The sequence below is a fragment of the Thermobia domestica genome, chromosome 11 (genome assembly GCF_964235325.1).
Source record: "Thermobia domestica chromosome 11, izTheDome1.hap1.1, whole genome shotgun sequence".
Classification (NCBI taxonomy): domain Eukaryota; kingdom Metazoa; phylum Arthropoda; class Insecta; order Zygentoma; family Lepismatidae; genus Thermobia; species Thermobia domestica.
The window spans coordinates 126,984,600-127,001,012 of NC_137464.1; the positions used below are offsets into that span (position 1 = coordinate 126,984,600).

Genomic DNA, 16,413 nt, shown 5'->3' on the forward strand with positions numbered 1-16,413 from the left:
TGTCTCTATCGGAAGCAATGTTCGAGGGAGGGGAGTATTACCCCGGGGGCACTGCTGATAACATTCTATTTGTTATTGTATTATAAACGTATTATTTTGATCTCGCCAGGGGCGCTCTGAGGAGGCAGTGTCCCCCAAAAAGAGTCTGAAAGAAACATTGGGCATCATTTTCACGATATAGTGTCCATACAAGACAACAATACATTTTGTCTCGCGACAACAGGTTCTGCTTGAAACCGGAAACGATTGCAAAATATCTCTCTCCCCTTTTATGTTCCTCGCTAAGATATATGCGTATACCAAATTTGAAGTGAATACCACAAATGGAAAGTATAAAATATTAATTTTAAGGAAATACACACACACACAGGGACGTACGCAGGGGGTGGGTCCTGGGGGTCCGGACCACCCCCGAAATTTCAACTTTTGAGTAAATTTAGCCTAATTTTTGGTACAAGTTTAGGAATTTCAATATAAAATACACTGATATTGAGTTTGGCCCCTCCCGAAATAAATTCCTGCGTACGCTACTGCGCACACACGCTCATACACGCACACACACACACACACACACACACACACACACACACACACACACACACACACACACACACACACACACAATGGGCACCTTTTGAAAATTGTCTCGTCGGCAGCGTACATAATTTTAATATATAAGATACGTGGAAAAGTGCTGCTTTCGATTTAATAGTTTTAGTTGCGGGTCCGGTTGGAATGAAATGCCGTATATAATAAAGGCAAGCTTATTTTCAATCTCCTATGCTATAAAAATTAACTTTCAAAGAAAGAAAAAGTGAGAAAAAAACACGTTGGGATTCGAACCCAGATCTTTTGCACAGTAGGCTCACGTCGTTCCCCTACACTACTCAATTCCTTAGATTTTGGTCTTCCTACTTACTATTCACATAGTACTGGTACGTAGCGGGCCCGCGTCCATGGAATTATATACCTCTATAATCGGAAACACACTTAATTGTTTGCATACTTCCACAAAACATACAAACACCAAATTTTGCATACTTGTTCGTCATGGGATGTGAGTAGTGGGAAAATTCCGATATCACGAAAAAGGCGACATTTTCCATGTAAATGAAGTGTCGAAATTTTTCGTCGTTTCGAAATGCTGGTTTTTAGAGTAGTTCCGCACACCATAGAAACGTCATATTTTGTTAGGCAGTGAAGCTAGGAACATAGTTTATGATAGAAAAAAGAGCATTAAAATTCGTTTTCGTTTCGCGGCGCAAATCGAAAAAGTGTGAAATTTGTAATGGCTATATGTAGGACGTTGAAATTTCGAGGTGATGTATATTCTGATGCGTAGTTTGCGAATCCGCCCTTAAACTTGAAAGAAATAGTCATGTTCGGTGTAAGAAAATGCTAGGAATGTTATAAGGGGGCGTCTAATTCTACACAACTTGTAGATATGGTGGAATCACGAAATTGCGTTTAAGTGTGCAGATTACCACGCATGTGAGGGGAAAAATCCGAAATGTTGGAAAAGTCGTCATCTTCGATTCAAAATGGCGGCTCAAAAATTTGTAACCATGAAAATTGTAAGTTGTGCTCTTGGTAGGTAAGCCAGGTTTCGCTATGTTATTAAGAACGTAGTTCAGTTTAAGTGAAGAAACAAATCATTCGAGAAGTCTCCATCTTGAATGCAAAATTGCCATATTTTTGAATTGCCTTCATTTGGACTCTTATGTGCTATATTGAGGAGAATAAAACAAACAAAATTCAACGTTGTTAGTTAGCTCCGCGGTAAAGTGTCTGCTTTCTGAGTAGCAGGTCTGGGTTCGATTCCCCGCCGGACCTTGTTTTATCTTACGTTTTTTTCTCATCACGTTGCTTCGTTTTATCAAAATAGTTTCTGTTGGCATTGCGTGAACAAAATATTTTCGTTATTACAGACATAGACGGAAAGGATATATTTATACGCTAACTGTTGAGATGGTCTCGAAGCTAGGCAGTATGTTCGTGTAAAGTTTCGAAACGATACTGAAGTATTTAAAATCAAACATATGTAGCTTTGGAAATGGAGCATCACCAGTGTCTCTATCGGAAGCAATGTTCGAGGGAGGGGAGTATTACCCCGGGGGCACTGCTGATAACATTCTATTTGTTATTGTATTATAAACGTATTATTTTGATCTCGCCAGGGGCGCTCTGAGGAGGCAGTGTCCCCCAAAAAGAGTCTGAAAGAAACATTGGGCATCATTTTCACGATATAGTGTCCATACAAGACAACAATACATTTTGTCTCGCGACAACAGGTTCTGCTTGAAACCGGAAACGATTGCAAAATATCTCTCTCCCCTTTTATGTTCCTCGCTAAGATATATGCGTATACCAAATTTGAAGTGAATACCACAAATGGAAAGTATAAAATATTAATTTTAAGGAAATACACACACACACAGGGACGTACGCAGGGGGTGGGTCCTGGGGGTCCGGACCACCCCCGAAATTTCAACTTTTGAGTAAATTTAGCCTAATTTTTGGTACAAGTTTAGGAATTTCAATATAAAATACACTGATATTGAGTTTGGCCCCTCCCGAAATAAATTCCTGCGTACGCTACTGCGCACACACGCTCATACACGCACACACACACACACACACACACACACACACACACACACACACACACAAATGGGCACCTTTTGAAAATTGTCTCGTCGGCAGCGTACATAATTTTAATATATAAGATACGTGGAAAAGTGCTGCTTTCGATTTAATAGTTTTAGTTGCGGGTCCGGTTGGAATGAAATGCCGTATATAATAAAGGCAAGCTTATTTTCAATCTCCTATGCTATAAAAATTAACTTTCAAAGAAAGAAAAAGTGAGAAAAAAACACGTTGGGATTCGAACCCAGATCTTTTGCACAGTAGGCTCACGTCGTTCCCCTACACTACTCAATTCCTTAGATTTTGGTCTTCCTACTTACTATTCACATAGTACTGGTACGTAGCGGGCCCGCGTCCATGGAATTATATACCTCTATAATCGGAAACACACTTAATTGTTTGCATACTTCCACAAAACATACAAACACCAAATTTTGCATACTTGTTCGTCATGGGATGTGAGTAGTGGGAAAATTCCGATATCACGAAAAAGGCGACATTTTCCATGTAAATGAAGTGTCGAAATTTTTCGTCGTTTCGAAATGCTGGTTTTTAGAGTAGTTCCGCACACCATAGAAACGTCATATTTTGTTAGGCAGTGAAGCTAGGAACATAGTTTATGATAGAAAAAAGAGCATTAAAATTCGTTTTCGTTTCGCGGCGCAAATCGAAAAAGTGTGAAATTTGTAATGGCTATATGTAGGACGTTGAAATTTCGAGGTGATGTATATTCTGATGCGTAGTTTGCGAATCCGCCCTTAAACTTGAAAGAAATAGTCATGTTCGGTGTAAGAAAATGCTAGGAATGTTATAAGGGGGCGTCTAATTCTACACAACTTGTAGATATGGTGGAATCACGAAATTGCGTTTAAGTGTGCAGATTACCACGCATGTGAGGGGAAAAATCCGAAATGTTGGAAAAGTCGCCATCTTCGATTCAAAATGGCGGCTCAAAAATTTGTAACCATGAAAATTGTAAGTTGTGCTCTTGGTAGGTAAGCCAGGTTTCGCTATGTTATTAAGAACGTAGTTCAGTTTAAGTGAAGAAACAAATCATTCGAGAAGTCTCCATCTTGAATGCAAAATTGCCATATTTTTGAATTGCCTTCATTTGGACTCTTATGTGGTATATTGAGGAGAATAAAACAAACAAAATTCAACGTTGTTAGTTAGCTCCGCGGTAAAGTGTCTGCTTTCTGAGTAGCAGGTCTGGGTTCGATTCCCCGCCGGACCTTGTTTTATCTTACGTTTTTTTCTCATCACGTTGCTTCGTTTTATCAAAATAGTTTCTGTTGGCATTGCGTGAACAAAATATTTTCGTTATTACAGACATAGACGGAAAGGATATATTTATACGCTAACTGTTGAGATGGTCTCGAAGCTAGGCAGTATGTTCGTGTAAAGTTTCGAAACGATACTGAAGTATTTAAAATCAAACATATGTAGCTTTGGAAATGGAGCATCACCAGTGTCTCTATCGGAAGCAATGTTCGGGGGAGGGGAGTATTACCCCGGGGGCACTGCTGATAACATTCTATTTGTTATTGTATTATAAACGTATTATTTTGATCTCGCCAGGGGCGCTCTGAGGAGGCAGTGTCCCCCAAAAAGAGTCTGAAAGAAACATTGGGCATCATTTTCACGATATAGTGTCCATACAAGACAACAATACATTTTGTCTCGCGACAACAGGTTCTGCTTGAAACCGGAAACGATTGCAAAATATCTCTCTCCCCTTTTATGTTCCTCGCTAAGATATATGCGTATACCAAATTTGAAGTGAATACCACAAATGGAAAGTATAAAATATTAATTTTAAGGAAATACACACACACACAGGGACGTACGCAGGGGGTGGGTCCTGGGGGTCCGGAACACCCCCGAAATTTCAACTTTTGAGTAAATTTAGCCTAATTTTTGGTACAAGTTTAGGAATTTCAATATAAAATACACTGATATTGAGTTTGGCCCCTCCCGAAATAAATTCCTGCGTACGCTACTGCGCACAGACGCTCATACACGCACACACACACACACACACAAACACACACACAAATGGGCACCTTTTGAAAATTGTCTCGTCGGCAGCGTACATAATTTTAATATATAAGATACGTGGAAAAGTGCTGCTTTCGATTTAATAGTTTTAGTTGCGGGTCCGGTTGGAATGAAATGCCGTATATAATAAAGGCAAGCTTATTTTCAATCTCCTATGCTATAAAAATTAACTTTCAAAGAAAGAAAAAGTGAGAAAAAAACACGTTGGGATTCGAACCCAGATCTTTTGCACAGTAGGCTCACGTCGTTCCCCTACACTACTCAATTCCTTAGATTTTGGTCTTCCTACTTACTATTCACATAGTACTGGTACGTAGCGGGCCCGCGTCCATGGAATTATATACCTCTATAATCGGAAACACACTTAATTGTTTGCATACTTCCACAAAACATACAAACACCAAATTTTGCATACTTGTTCGTCATGGGATGTGAGTAGTGGGAAAATTCCGATATCACGAAAAAGGCGACATTTTCCATGTAAATGAAGTGTCGAAATTTTTCGTCGTTTCGAAATGCTGGTTTTTAGAGTAGTTCCGCACACCATAGAAACGTCATATTTTGTTAGGCAGTGAAGCTAGGAACATAGTTTATGATAGAAAAAAGAGCATTAAAATTCGTTTTCGTTTCGCGGCGCAAATCGAAAAAGTGTGAAATTTGTAATGGCTATATGTAGGACGTTGAAATTTCGAGGTGATGTATATTCTGATGCGTAGTTTGCGAATCCGCCCTTAAACTTGAAAGAAATAGTCATGTTCGGTGTAAGAAAATGCTAGGAATGTTATAAGGGGGCGTCTAATTCTACACAACTTGTAGATATGGTGGAATCACGAAATTGCGTTTAAGTGTGCAGATTACCACGCATGTGAGGGGAAAAATCCGAAATGTTGGAAAAGTCGCCATCTTCGATTCAAAATGGCGGCTCAAAAATTTGTAACCATGAAAATTGTAAGTTGTGCTCTTGGTAGGTAAGCCAGGTTTCGCTATGTTATTAAGAACGTAGTTCAGTTTAAGTGAAGAAACAAATCATTCGAGAAGTCTCCATCTTGAATGCAAAATTGCCATATTTTTGAATTGCCTTCATTTGGACTCTTATGTGCTATATTGAGGAGAATAAAACAAACAAAATTCAACGTTGTTAGTTAGCTCCGCGGTAAAGTGTCTGCTTTCTGAGTAGCAGGTCTGGGTTCGATTCCCCGCCGGACCTTGTTTTATCTTACGTTTTTTTCTCATCACGTTGCTTCGTTTTATCAAAATAGTTTCTGTTGGCATTGCGTGAACAAAATATTTTCGTTATTACAGACATAGACGGAAAGGATATATTTATACGCTAACTGTTGAGATGGTCTCGAAGCTAGGCAGTATGTTCGTGTAAAGTTTCGAAACGATACTGAAGTATTTAAAATCAAACATATGTAGCTTTGGAAATGGAGCATCACCAGTGTCTCTATCGGAAGCAATGTTCGAGGGAGGGGAGTATTACCCCGGGGGCACTGCTGATAACATTCTATTTGTTATTGTATTATAAACGTATTATTTTGATCTCGCCAGGGGCGCTCTGAGGAGGCAGTGTCCCCCAAAAAGAGTCTGAAAGAAACATTGGGCATCATTTTCACGATATAGTGTCCATACAAGACAACAATACATTTTGTCTCGCGACAACAGGTTCTGCTTGAAACCGGAAACGATTGCAAAATATCTCTCTCCCCTTTTATGTTCCTCGCTAAGATATATGCGTATACCAAATTTGAAGTGAATACCACAAATGGAAAGTATAAAATATTAATTTTAAGGAAATACACACACACACAGGGACGTACGCAGGGGGTGGGTCCTGGGGGTCCGGAACACCCCCGAAATTTCAACTTTTGAGTAAATTTAGCCTAATTTTTGGTACAAGTTTAGGAATTTCAATATAAAATACACTGATATTGAGTTTGGCCCCTCCCGAAATAAATTCCTGCGTACGCTACTGCGCACAGACGCTCATACACGCACACACACACACACACACAAACACACACACAAATGGGCACCTTTTGAAAATTGTCTCGTCGGCAGCGTACATAATTTTAATATATAAGATACGTGGAAAAGTGCTGCTTTCGATTTAATAGTTTTAGTTGCGGGTCCGGTTGGAATGAAATGCCGTATATAATAAAGGCAAGCTTATTTTCAATCTCCTATGCTATAAAAATTAACTTTCAAAGAAAGAAAAAGTGAGAAAAAAACACGTTGGGATTCGAACCCAGATCTTTTGCACAGTAGGCTCACGTCGTTCCCCTACACTACTCAATTCCTTAGATTTTGGTCTTCCTACTTACTATTCACATAGTACTGGTACGTAGCGGGCCCGCGTCCATGGAATTATATACCTCTATAATCGGAAACACACTTAATTGTTTGCATACTTCCACAAAACATACAAACACCAAATTTTGCATACTTGTTCGTCATGGGATGTGAGTAGTGGGAAAATTCCGATATCACGAAAAAGGCGACATTTTCCATGTAAATGAAGTGTCGAAATTTTTCGTCGTTTCGAAATGCTGGTTTTTAGAGTAGTTCCGCACACCATAGAAACGTCATATTTTGTTAGGCAGTGAAGCTAGGAACATAGTTTATGATAGAAAAAAGAGCATTAAAATTCGTTTTCGTTTCGCGGCGCAAATCGAAAAAGTGTGAAATTTGTAATGGCTATATGTAGGACGTTGAAATTTCGAGGTGATGTATATTCTGATGCGTAGTTTGCGAATCCGCCCTTAAACTTGAAAGAAATAGTCATGTTCGGTGTAAGAAAATGCTAGGAATGTTATAAGGGGGCGTCTAATTCTACACAACTTGTAGATATGGTGGAATCACGAAATTGCGTTTAAGTGTGCAGATTACCACGCATGTGAGGGGAAAAATCCGAAATGTTGGAAAAGTCGCCATCTTCGATTCAAAATGGCGGCTCAAAAATTTGTAACCATGAAAATTGTAAGTTGTGCTCTTGGTAGGTAAGCCAGGTTTCGCTATGTTATTAAGAACGTAGTTCAGTTTAAGTGAAGAAACAAATCATTCGAGAAGTCTCCATCTTGAATGCAAAATTGCCATATTTTTGAATTGCCTTCATTTGGACTCTTATGTGCTATATTGAGGAGAATAAAACAAACAAAATTCAACGTTGTTAGTTAGCTCCGCGGTAAAGTGTCTGCTTTCTGAGTAGCAGGTCTGGGTTCGATTCCCCGCCGGACCTTGTTTTATCTTACGTTTTTTTCTCATCACGTTGCTTCGTTTTATCAAAATAGTTTCTGTTGGCATTGCGTGAACAAAATATTTTCGTTATTACAGACATAGACGGAAAGGATATATTTATACGCTAACTGTTGAGATGGTCTCGAAGCTAGGCAGTATGTTCGTGTAAAGTTTCGAAACGATACTGAAGTATTTAAAATCAAACATATGTAGCTTTGGAAATGGAGCATCACCAGTGTCTCTATCGGAAGCAATGTTCGAGGGAGGGGAGTATTACCCCGGGGGCACTGCTGATAACATTCTATTTGTTATTGTATTATAAACGTATTATTTTGATCTCGCCAGGGGCGCTCTGAGGAGGCAGTGTCCCCCAAAAAGAGTCTGAAAGAAACATTGGGCATCATTTTCACGATATAGTGTCCATACAAGACAACAATACATTTTGTCTCGCGACAACAGGTTCTGCTTGAAACCGGAAACGATTGCAAAATATCTCTCTCCCCTTTTATGTTCCTCGCTAAGATATATGCGTATACCAAATTTGAAGTGAATACCACAAATGGAAAGTATAAAATATTAATTTTAAGGAAATACACACACACACAGGGACGTACGCAGGGGGTGGGTCCTGGGGGTCCGGACCACCCCCGAAATTTCAACTTTTGAGTAAATTTAGCCTAATTTTTGGTACAAGTTTAGGAATTTCAATATAAAATACACTGATATTGAGTTTGGCCCCTCCCGAAATAAATTCCTGCGTACGCTACTGCGCACACACGCTCATACACGCACACACACACACACACACGCACACACACACACACACACACACACACACACACACACACACACAAATGGGCACCTTTTGAAAATTGTCTCGTCGGCAGCGTACATAATTTTAATATATAAGATACGTGGAAAAGTGCTGCTTTCGATTTAATAGTTTTAGTTGCGGGTCCGGTTGGAATGAAATGCCGTATATAATAAAGGCAAGCTTATTTTCAATCTCCTATGCTATAAAAATTAACTTTCAAAGAAAGAAAAAGTGAGAAAAAAACACGTTGGGATTCGAACCCAGATCTTTTGCACAGTAGGCTCACGTCGTTCCCCTACACTACTCAATTCCTTAGATTTTGGTCTTCCTACTTACTATTCACATAGTACTGGTACGTAGCGGGCCCGCGTCCATGGAATTACACCTCTAAAATCGGAATTGTAATCGTGTTATATATGTGTTTTTTAGGATGATTAAGGAAATGATTTCTTGTTATTTGATTGTAATAAGAAATTACAAGGACACGATTCTAATACAATGTTCTACTACAATGTAGAAAGTGGTGTTGTTTAAGTTGCTATAAACAAATTTTTTTAAAAGCCTCCAATAATATTCATATTCTAAATTACCTAGTAAATAATCGTCTTCATTGAAAATATAAGAGTAAAAATACAGGAAGACTGTATGCAATTGTCCAGTATAAATAATCGTTTCAACAAGTCTTGCTGCCCAATAATTACTTTTGTACCAAAGGACAGCATTGTAATACAGTGTACTACGTTATTGTGCAAAAACTGGTGTTCAATCAAATGTTATGAACTAATGTTTAAAAAGCCTTAACAAAATTCATATTTGTAAATTACGAACAAATTTAGTCTTCATAAAAATACAAGACGAGAGATACAGGTAGACTGCAAGAAATTGTCCAGTAAATATGAAATATTTCAAAAAGTCTTGCTGCAGGTAATATGTACTACTATGCCGAAGGGTTCCATTATAAGGGACTTTTCTATATTACAGTGCAAAAGTAATGTTCTCTCAAATGTTACCAACAAATGTTTAAAAAGCCTCCAACTATAATCATATTTGTAAATCACCTACAAATTGTATCTTCAGTGAAAATACATGAATAAATATACAGGGAGACTGCAAGAATTTGTGCAGTATATATGAAACTTTTCAAGAAATCTTGCTGAGGTAATATGTACAACTATGCCCAAGGTTTCCATTATAATCCACTGTACTACATTATAGTACAAAAGTAGTGTTCACTCAAATGCTATGAAAAAGATTTAAACAATCTCCAACAATATTCATATTTGTAAATTATCTAGTAAATTGTAGTCTTCATTGTAAATAGAAGACTAAATGTGCAGGAAGACTGAAATATTTTCCCACCCTTATATCACAGATATGAATTACTTTTCCTGCAGGTAATATGTACAATTAACTACAAGGACACTATTATAATACATTGTACTAAATTACACTGCAAAACATAATATTAAAAAATGTTACGAATAAATATTTGAAAGGTTGCAAAAATCACATTTGTAAACAGTGAGTGTTTTCGCAAAATGCAAGGTTTAATAGGTAGGCTATTGGAAGACGGTGTCCGCTGTTTATGTTTGAGAAAATAAATTCTGTTATTGTCTCTAACATGTATAGGTGTGCGCAAAGTGTACATAATAAGCCATGCACATGATTGCCAGAGTAGTAGTAGTAATAGAGTTCTTTCTAATAAATTGTGTGTTTGCTTTTCAAAGTTACATGGAAGGAATAATACCGGTTGAATTGAAGTACGTGTTGGTAACAGGTGTCTGCTGTAAAGGGAAGTGAATTCCTGAAGGAATAGTTTTCTAGAACATGACACCTCATGGCAAAGGCCTGATCGGGGGCCTGGGGGCGGAGCCCCCAGCGAGCTTTAGCGAGTTTTCATATATGATCTAAATAGCATTAACTTACTCTTTATACTTAATGTGAAGGGGTATGGATGCATTTATATTCATTATCTTACATAGAAAATATATATACTAAAAACGTTTCTGCAGGAACAAGCACATATTTTTGATGTTTCAAATACTCAAACTGTATTTGAAAATATGATGTCTATAAAATGGAGAAATGAAATCTTGAAGTTTTACGTCCCATGTTTGTGCTGGTTAGGTTAAAGAAGACGGTGATGCTGAGAAATGAATGAAATGGTGGAACGAAGAAAGTGGGAGGAAACGGAAGAACCCCGAAAAACCCATGAGCACGGCGTTTTTCCAGCACAAAGTTCACACGGCGCAAGCTGGGATCGAACCAGGGACCCCAAGCACTGGAGGTGAACGCTCTACCACTGAGCCATCGCGCCCCTTATAAAACGGAGAGTATCGAGAGAAAGCGTGTAATATTGTAACGCTAGTTTAAGGAAGTTCTCAGTAAATAATAATCGGAGAGGGATAAATGATAAGTAGAAAGCTTTTATAGCCCTTTATCATTCATCAAGGCTGTATCGAAAGGGGAATATCGGAGTCACACACCCTATAAATTCTCAAATTTATACCTGCTAAAATGCTTTCTAAAATCATTTTTAATCCCACTTAAGTAATTTTGAAATCATGTTCTTTGCCTTCTTTTCTACAGTCCTTCATAGTCTTGGTACAGAATGCACTTACAAAACAAATTTTGTCGTCGTTATTAGATGACGTTTACTGATTCGAATTTTAAAAGTACCTACATAAAGTGTTAAAGTTTTTGAAGTCAGTTGCAAAGATGATTCAGGAGTCCATCGCAGATTTCCAGACTGTTCACTAATTGCTATGAGTAGCAAGAAAACTTGTCGTATTCATGCCTAAATTCAGACAAAACTGAAAGTACGTAACATCATGTCTACTTTGACAACTACTTGAAAATACTCTATACTTCTAACAGACTGTTTCAAAATCAACACATTATAAGAAAGACGGCATAAGATTTTCGTTTCAGCTAATTCAGAAAATTATAAAATGGAGTGCAAATACGAGCAAACATACTCCCGGATAATGCGCCCACAGGTTACAGGTTAGTTATGCAATTACACTAGTGGTGCGAAACCGACCTTGGAATTCTTAAACTCCAGAATCCCTCCTTCTCGTTCTGGGATCTCTATTGATTTTTTTTTACTTCTAAGTTCTCTAAATACTGATGAGAAACACAAATATTATATATATATATATATATATATATATATATATATATATATATATATATATATATATATATATATATATATATAATATTCTGTTTTTAAGATTGAAAGTGATATAATTTTTTAAATTATTTTTTCTTTTATTTCCTTAATAGCACGCATAGCATTTTTTCGTTTTTTAAAAATACAACACTTGTAAAATATGTTCATTCTCTGTAGAAACAGAAAAGTAAGTTTGAAAGTAAAGATGTAGCAAATAACAGTAAATTCAATGGAACAATGGCTTGAAGTCACCGCTTCTTACTACTACGGTAAGTCATAAGTCTTGCAATATTTCCACAGCCCAAATAGCAGGCATATGAATACGCCATGATTGGCCGTAAGTACAAGATCAAATTAGCCCAAGAGGTAGTGTGGCAAGCGGACTATTTAACACAGAGGCCACCGTTTCATCTGTATTTTCAGTCAATTTTTTAGTAGTAGTGACGATGATGCTCAATGTCTGAAATATGAACTCTTACTATATAATTTCTAACTCAGGTATAACGCTTCACTTCGAATTCGTTCCTAACTTTCGTACCATCAGTGTCGAGCTTTATTCCGAACAGTTGGAATAGATGTTTGCTGCACTACAGGAAAAATATCCTGTATTTGTGAATCAAAGGCGCTCGCTGCTACAACAGGATAACGCAAAACCACCCTCGGATCGAAAAATGAAACAAAAATTTCAGGAACTTGATGGCATCGAACTGATGCCACATCAGCAATATAGTCCCGACTTCGCTATTCGTAACTATTTTTAAATGTAACATAGTTTATCTTCATGTAAGTATGGTAATAGTGTACAACATAAGTGATGACCTTTATTTTTTTATTGGGTGCTCACGCTTCGCTACTTATAAGATAAATCACGACGTTTCGTAATCTTTTTATATATATTTTTTTAACAGATCCCTCACTCCACTGGTTCCCAAACTGGGAGGCTACCCCTCAGAAGAATGAAAGAAAATCAAAACGGTACAGATTATTGAAATACCATGAATTGCAAAATTATTTTTACACTCTAAAGGCGTTAGATTTTTCTTTCCAACCACGATTAGCTAATCTTTGTATTAAACAAACTTATAATTAAATATTGAGATTTTGTTTTACTGATTCCAATGGGGCAGAAACATGAACATTACGCAAAAGCGATGGAAAAAATTGCAGACTTTCGAAACCTGTGCATGGAGAAAAAAGGAGAAAATTAGCTGTTTGGAACGGAAAATGAATGAGAAGATGTTAGAAATATTAGCAGTAGGAGAAAAAGAATAATGTTTGATATTGATAAGAGGAGAAAGAGGAACTGGTTGGGATATTGGCTGTGGTGGACGTGCTAGAGGGTATGGTGAAAGGAAATAGAGAGACGGAGCAAAGGAGATTGTAGTTGAAGGAAGGTATTAAAACAGAAAATTGCTACATTAAGACGAAGAGACTAGCTGAGGACCACCATACATCGAGGTTTCTCAGTTGCAGCAAGCAATCTGCTAATAATGGCAGAATAGCTTTGATGATGATTATGATGATACGTTTAGCATATCGACCAAAAAAAGAGAAAAAAATAACATAATTATTATAATCGAAACAATATTTTACAATAATTTGAGTGAAAACTAAAAACGACTCAACTGTCTATGTCTTTTCTATAAATTCAATTTGTATAAATACTTCTGACCTATATTAGAAATTCAAAATAACGACATCAAACTACAAGTTATTTAAAATAACTGTACAAAATCAGTCTCACTTGTGAATATGGATTACTAGCATCAATAACCCACTTCATTGGGTTAAATTTTAAACTAGGAGGAAGCGTTTTTCGGTGATTATTCCTCGATGGTACATCGGATTTTTGATTTCGACCTATGTTGTCACTCAGCACGACATACTCTATCAGCGTGCTAAGTTTGGTTGAGATCGGCCAAACGGTCTAGGAGGAAGCGTTTTTCGGTGATTATTCCTCGATGGTACATCGGATTTTTTATTTCGACCTATGTTGTCACTCAGCACGACATATTCTATCAGCGTGCTAAGTTTGGTTAAGATCGGCCAAACGGTCTAGGAGGAGTTCGCGGACAACCAAACGGCTAACCCGAGTATAAGAGCTTCGCTTCGCTCAGCTCAATAATATGATGTTTCGTTAATCAGTCACTTTCTATTATTACTAAAGCGCTTTCTGATATCGGTCATTTTCGATTATTTTTATATTTCTATCCCCTCCTTCTACCCAAGTTGCGGGGCTGAATTTGGGTTTAAACGGCATCAGAAACGTCACTGTTCATCTTAGAGACACCGAAAACTATGGATTCGGCACTAATATCGGTTATTTTCAATAAATTTATATAACTCCTCCTCCCCCATGTTGCAAGGCACGGCATCGGAAGTGTCACTGATCGTCTCAATGACCCCGAAAACCATTAATTTGACATTGATAATAATGGTCATTTTCGATCATTTTTATATATCTCCTTCTTCCCCCTTCCCAAGTTGCGGTGCTGAATTTGCATTTAAACAGGATCGGAAATATCACTGTTCACTTTAGCGACCCCAAAAACTATGAATTCGACACTAATATTAATTTTCGATTATTTTTAGATATCTCCCCTCCCACCGCCAAGCTACGGGTCTGAATTTGGATTTAAACAGCATCGGAAGTATCACTGTTTATCTCAGCAACCTCCAAAACTATAGACTCCACTCTAATATAGATCATTTTCGATTATTTTTAAATATCTCTCCTCTCCCCGGCCCCTAAGCTCCACGTCAAAGTGATAGGACAGAAACCATCTCAGGTCCGAACCTCATCTGTGTTGAAAATGTGATCGAGATCGGGTGGGTAGTTCAAGAGTTATTAAGTTTTATTTATTTTTGTACACTTCCCCTCCCCTCCTCCTCCCCTAAGTTCTACCGTCAAAGTGATATGATAGAAAACACCCCAAGTCCGAACTTCATCTATGTTGAAAATTTCATTAAGATCGATTGGCTGGTTCAAGAGTGATGAAGTCACAAAGACAGTCACTTATACTTTTATTTTTTATATATATCTCCCTCCTCCCCATCCCCTACGTTGCACCGTCAAAGTAAAATGATAAAAATCGTGCCAGGCCTGAGCTTCATCTATGTTGAAAATTCGATCGAGATCGGTCGGGTGTTTCAAGAGTTATTAGGTTATATATATTTATAACACATCCCTCTTCCTTCCCTAGGTTCTACCATCAAAGTGAAACTATAAAAAACTTTCCAGTTCCGACCCTCATACATGTTAATAATTTGATTAAGATCGATCTGGTGGTTAAAGAATTATTGTCACAAACTTAGTTACTTTTATTTTTATTTATTTTTATTTTTGTATACGTGCCCCTTCTCTTCCACCCATACGTTGCTCCTTCAAAGTGAACTGATAAACAACGTTCCAGGGTCCAAACCTGATCTATATTGAAAATTTGATCGATCTCGAGCGGGTGGTTCAAGAGATTAGGAGTCACAATCATAGTCACTTTCAATTTTATAATATAGATTTACTGTTGTAGTATAATGTTATATCGCTCAATCCTCGATGTGCCGTATACCTAAGGAGGCTAAAAGTTATATTGATAAACAATTATTCAAGGTATAAACATCTGCCCATGAAGTCAAACTTGCGGTCACATGCACTAAGTTTTTGACAATGTCATGAAAATGTTATTTCGATATTAATTTTATGAACACATATTAAAAATTTCCAACGGATGCTTGAGTCTCAGAGCCAAGGCAATACCCATGTATTGATTGATTGATTGATTTTGAGTTTTACGTCCCGTTCAGCAGCGAGGCTATATGAGACGTGGACCTACTGATTAACGTGGAATCCGAACCACATGCGCTCCCGCCGGGAATCGAACCCGGGTCTCCCGCGCCAGCAATACCCATGTAGTCGGCACCTATGGTGTACAGAATTACCGATATTCAATACTACATTTTTCTTCAGTTTTAGAAGAAGAACACCACTAGTATGCTTTGAAATGAAATGAAGTATCTAATTTAACGTCCCACAGTTATGCACCAAAGCTAAGGGAGACGGTGATGATGAAAAATGACTGAAATGGTGAAATGAAGAAAGTAGGAGGGAACAGAAAAAACTGAGAAAACCCACGCACACGATGTTTGTTCACCAAAATAGCTTACATGGAGGAAAGATGACACTTGTGTAACTTGAAAATGAGTAACATCTACAGAAAACGCGAACAACCAATTCAGGAAACGATATACTGTAGCTATATGCTACAGGGGCAGATCTACTCACACGGATTGCATAAAACTACTGGGAACACATTTACTCCTGTGGCATTTTTACTGATGCCAAACAATTCAAGTAAAAGATGTAGTGATTTTTCTCCTTTTTTTACATTCTATAAAAAAAATCAAGTAGTACCAGTACTTGTGCAAGACTCTTCCGCAAGTCTCTTGGTCTTGGTCTTGCACCCCTTGGTCTTGGTCTTGGTCTGCA

At 37.7% G+C, this 16,413-nt stretch overlaps 1 protein-coding gene and 1 non-coding gene across 3 annotated transcripts in view; one reads left to right on the forward strand and one right to left on the reverse strand.

Annotated features, from left to right (window-relative positions):
- The window catches only part of LOC145664431 (uncharacterized), a 1,424,688-nt gene that overhangs the window by 899,503 nt on the left and 508,772 nt on the right, over window positions 1-16,413 (forward strand). The gene's annotated exons all lie outside the window — the stretch shown is intronic.
- On the reverse strand, window positions 11,001-11,072 carry TRNAW-CCA (transfer RNA tryptophan (anticodon CCA)). The gene has a single exon. It is a non-coding gene; the product is annotated as a tRNA-Trp (tRNA).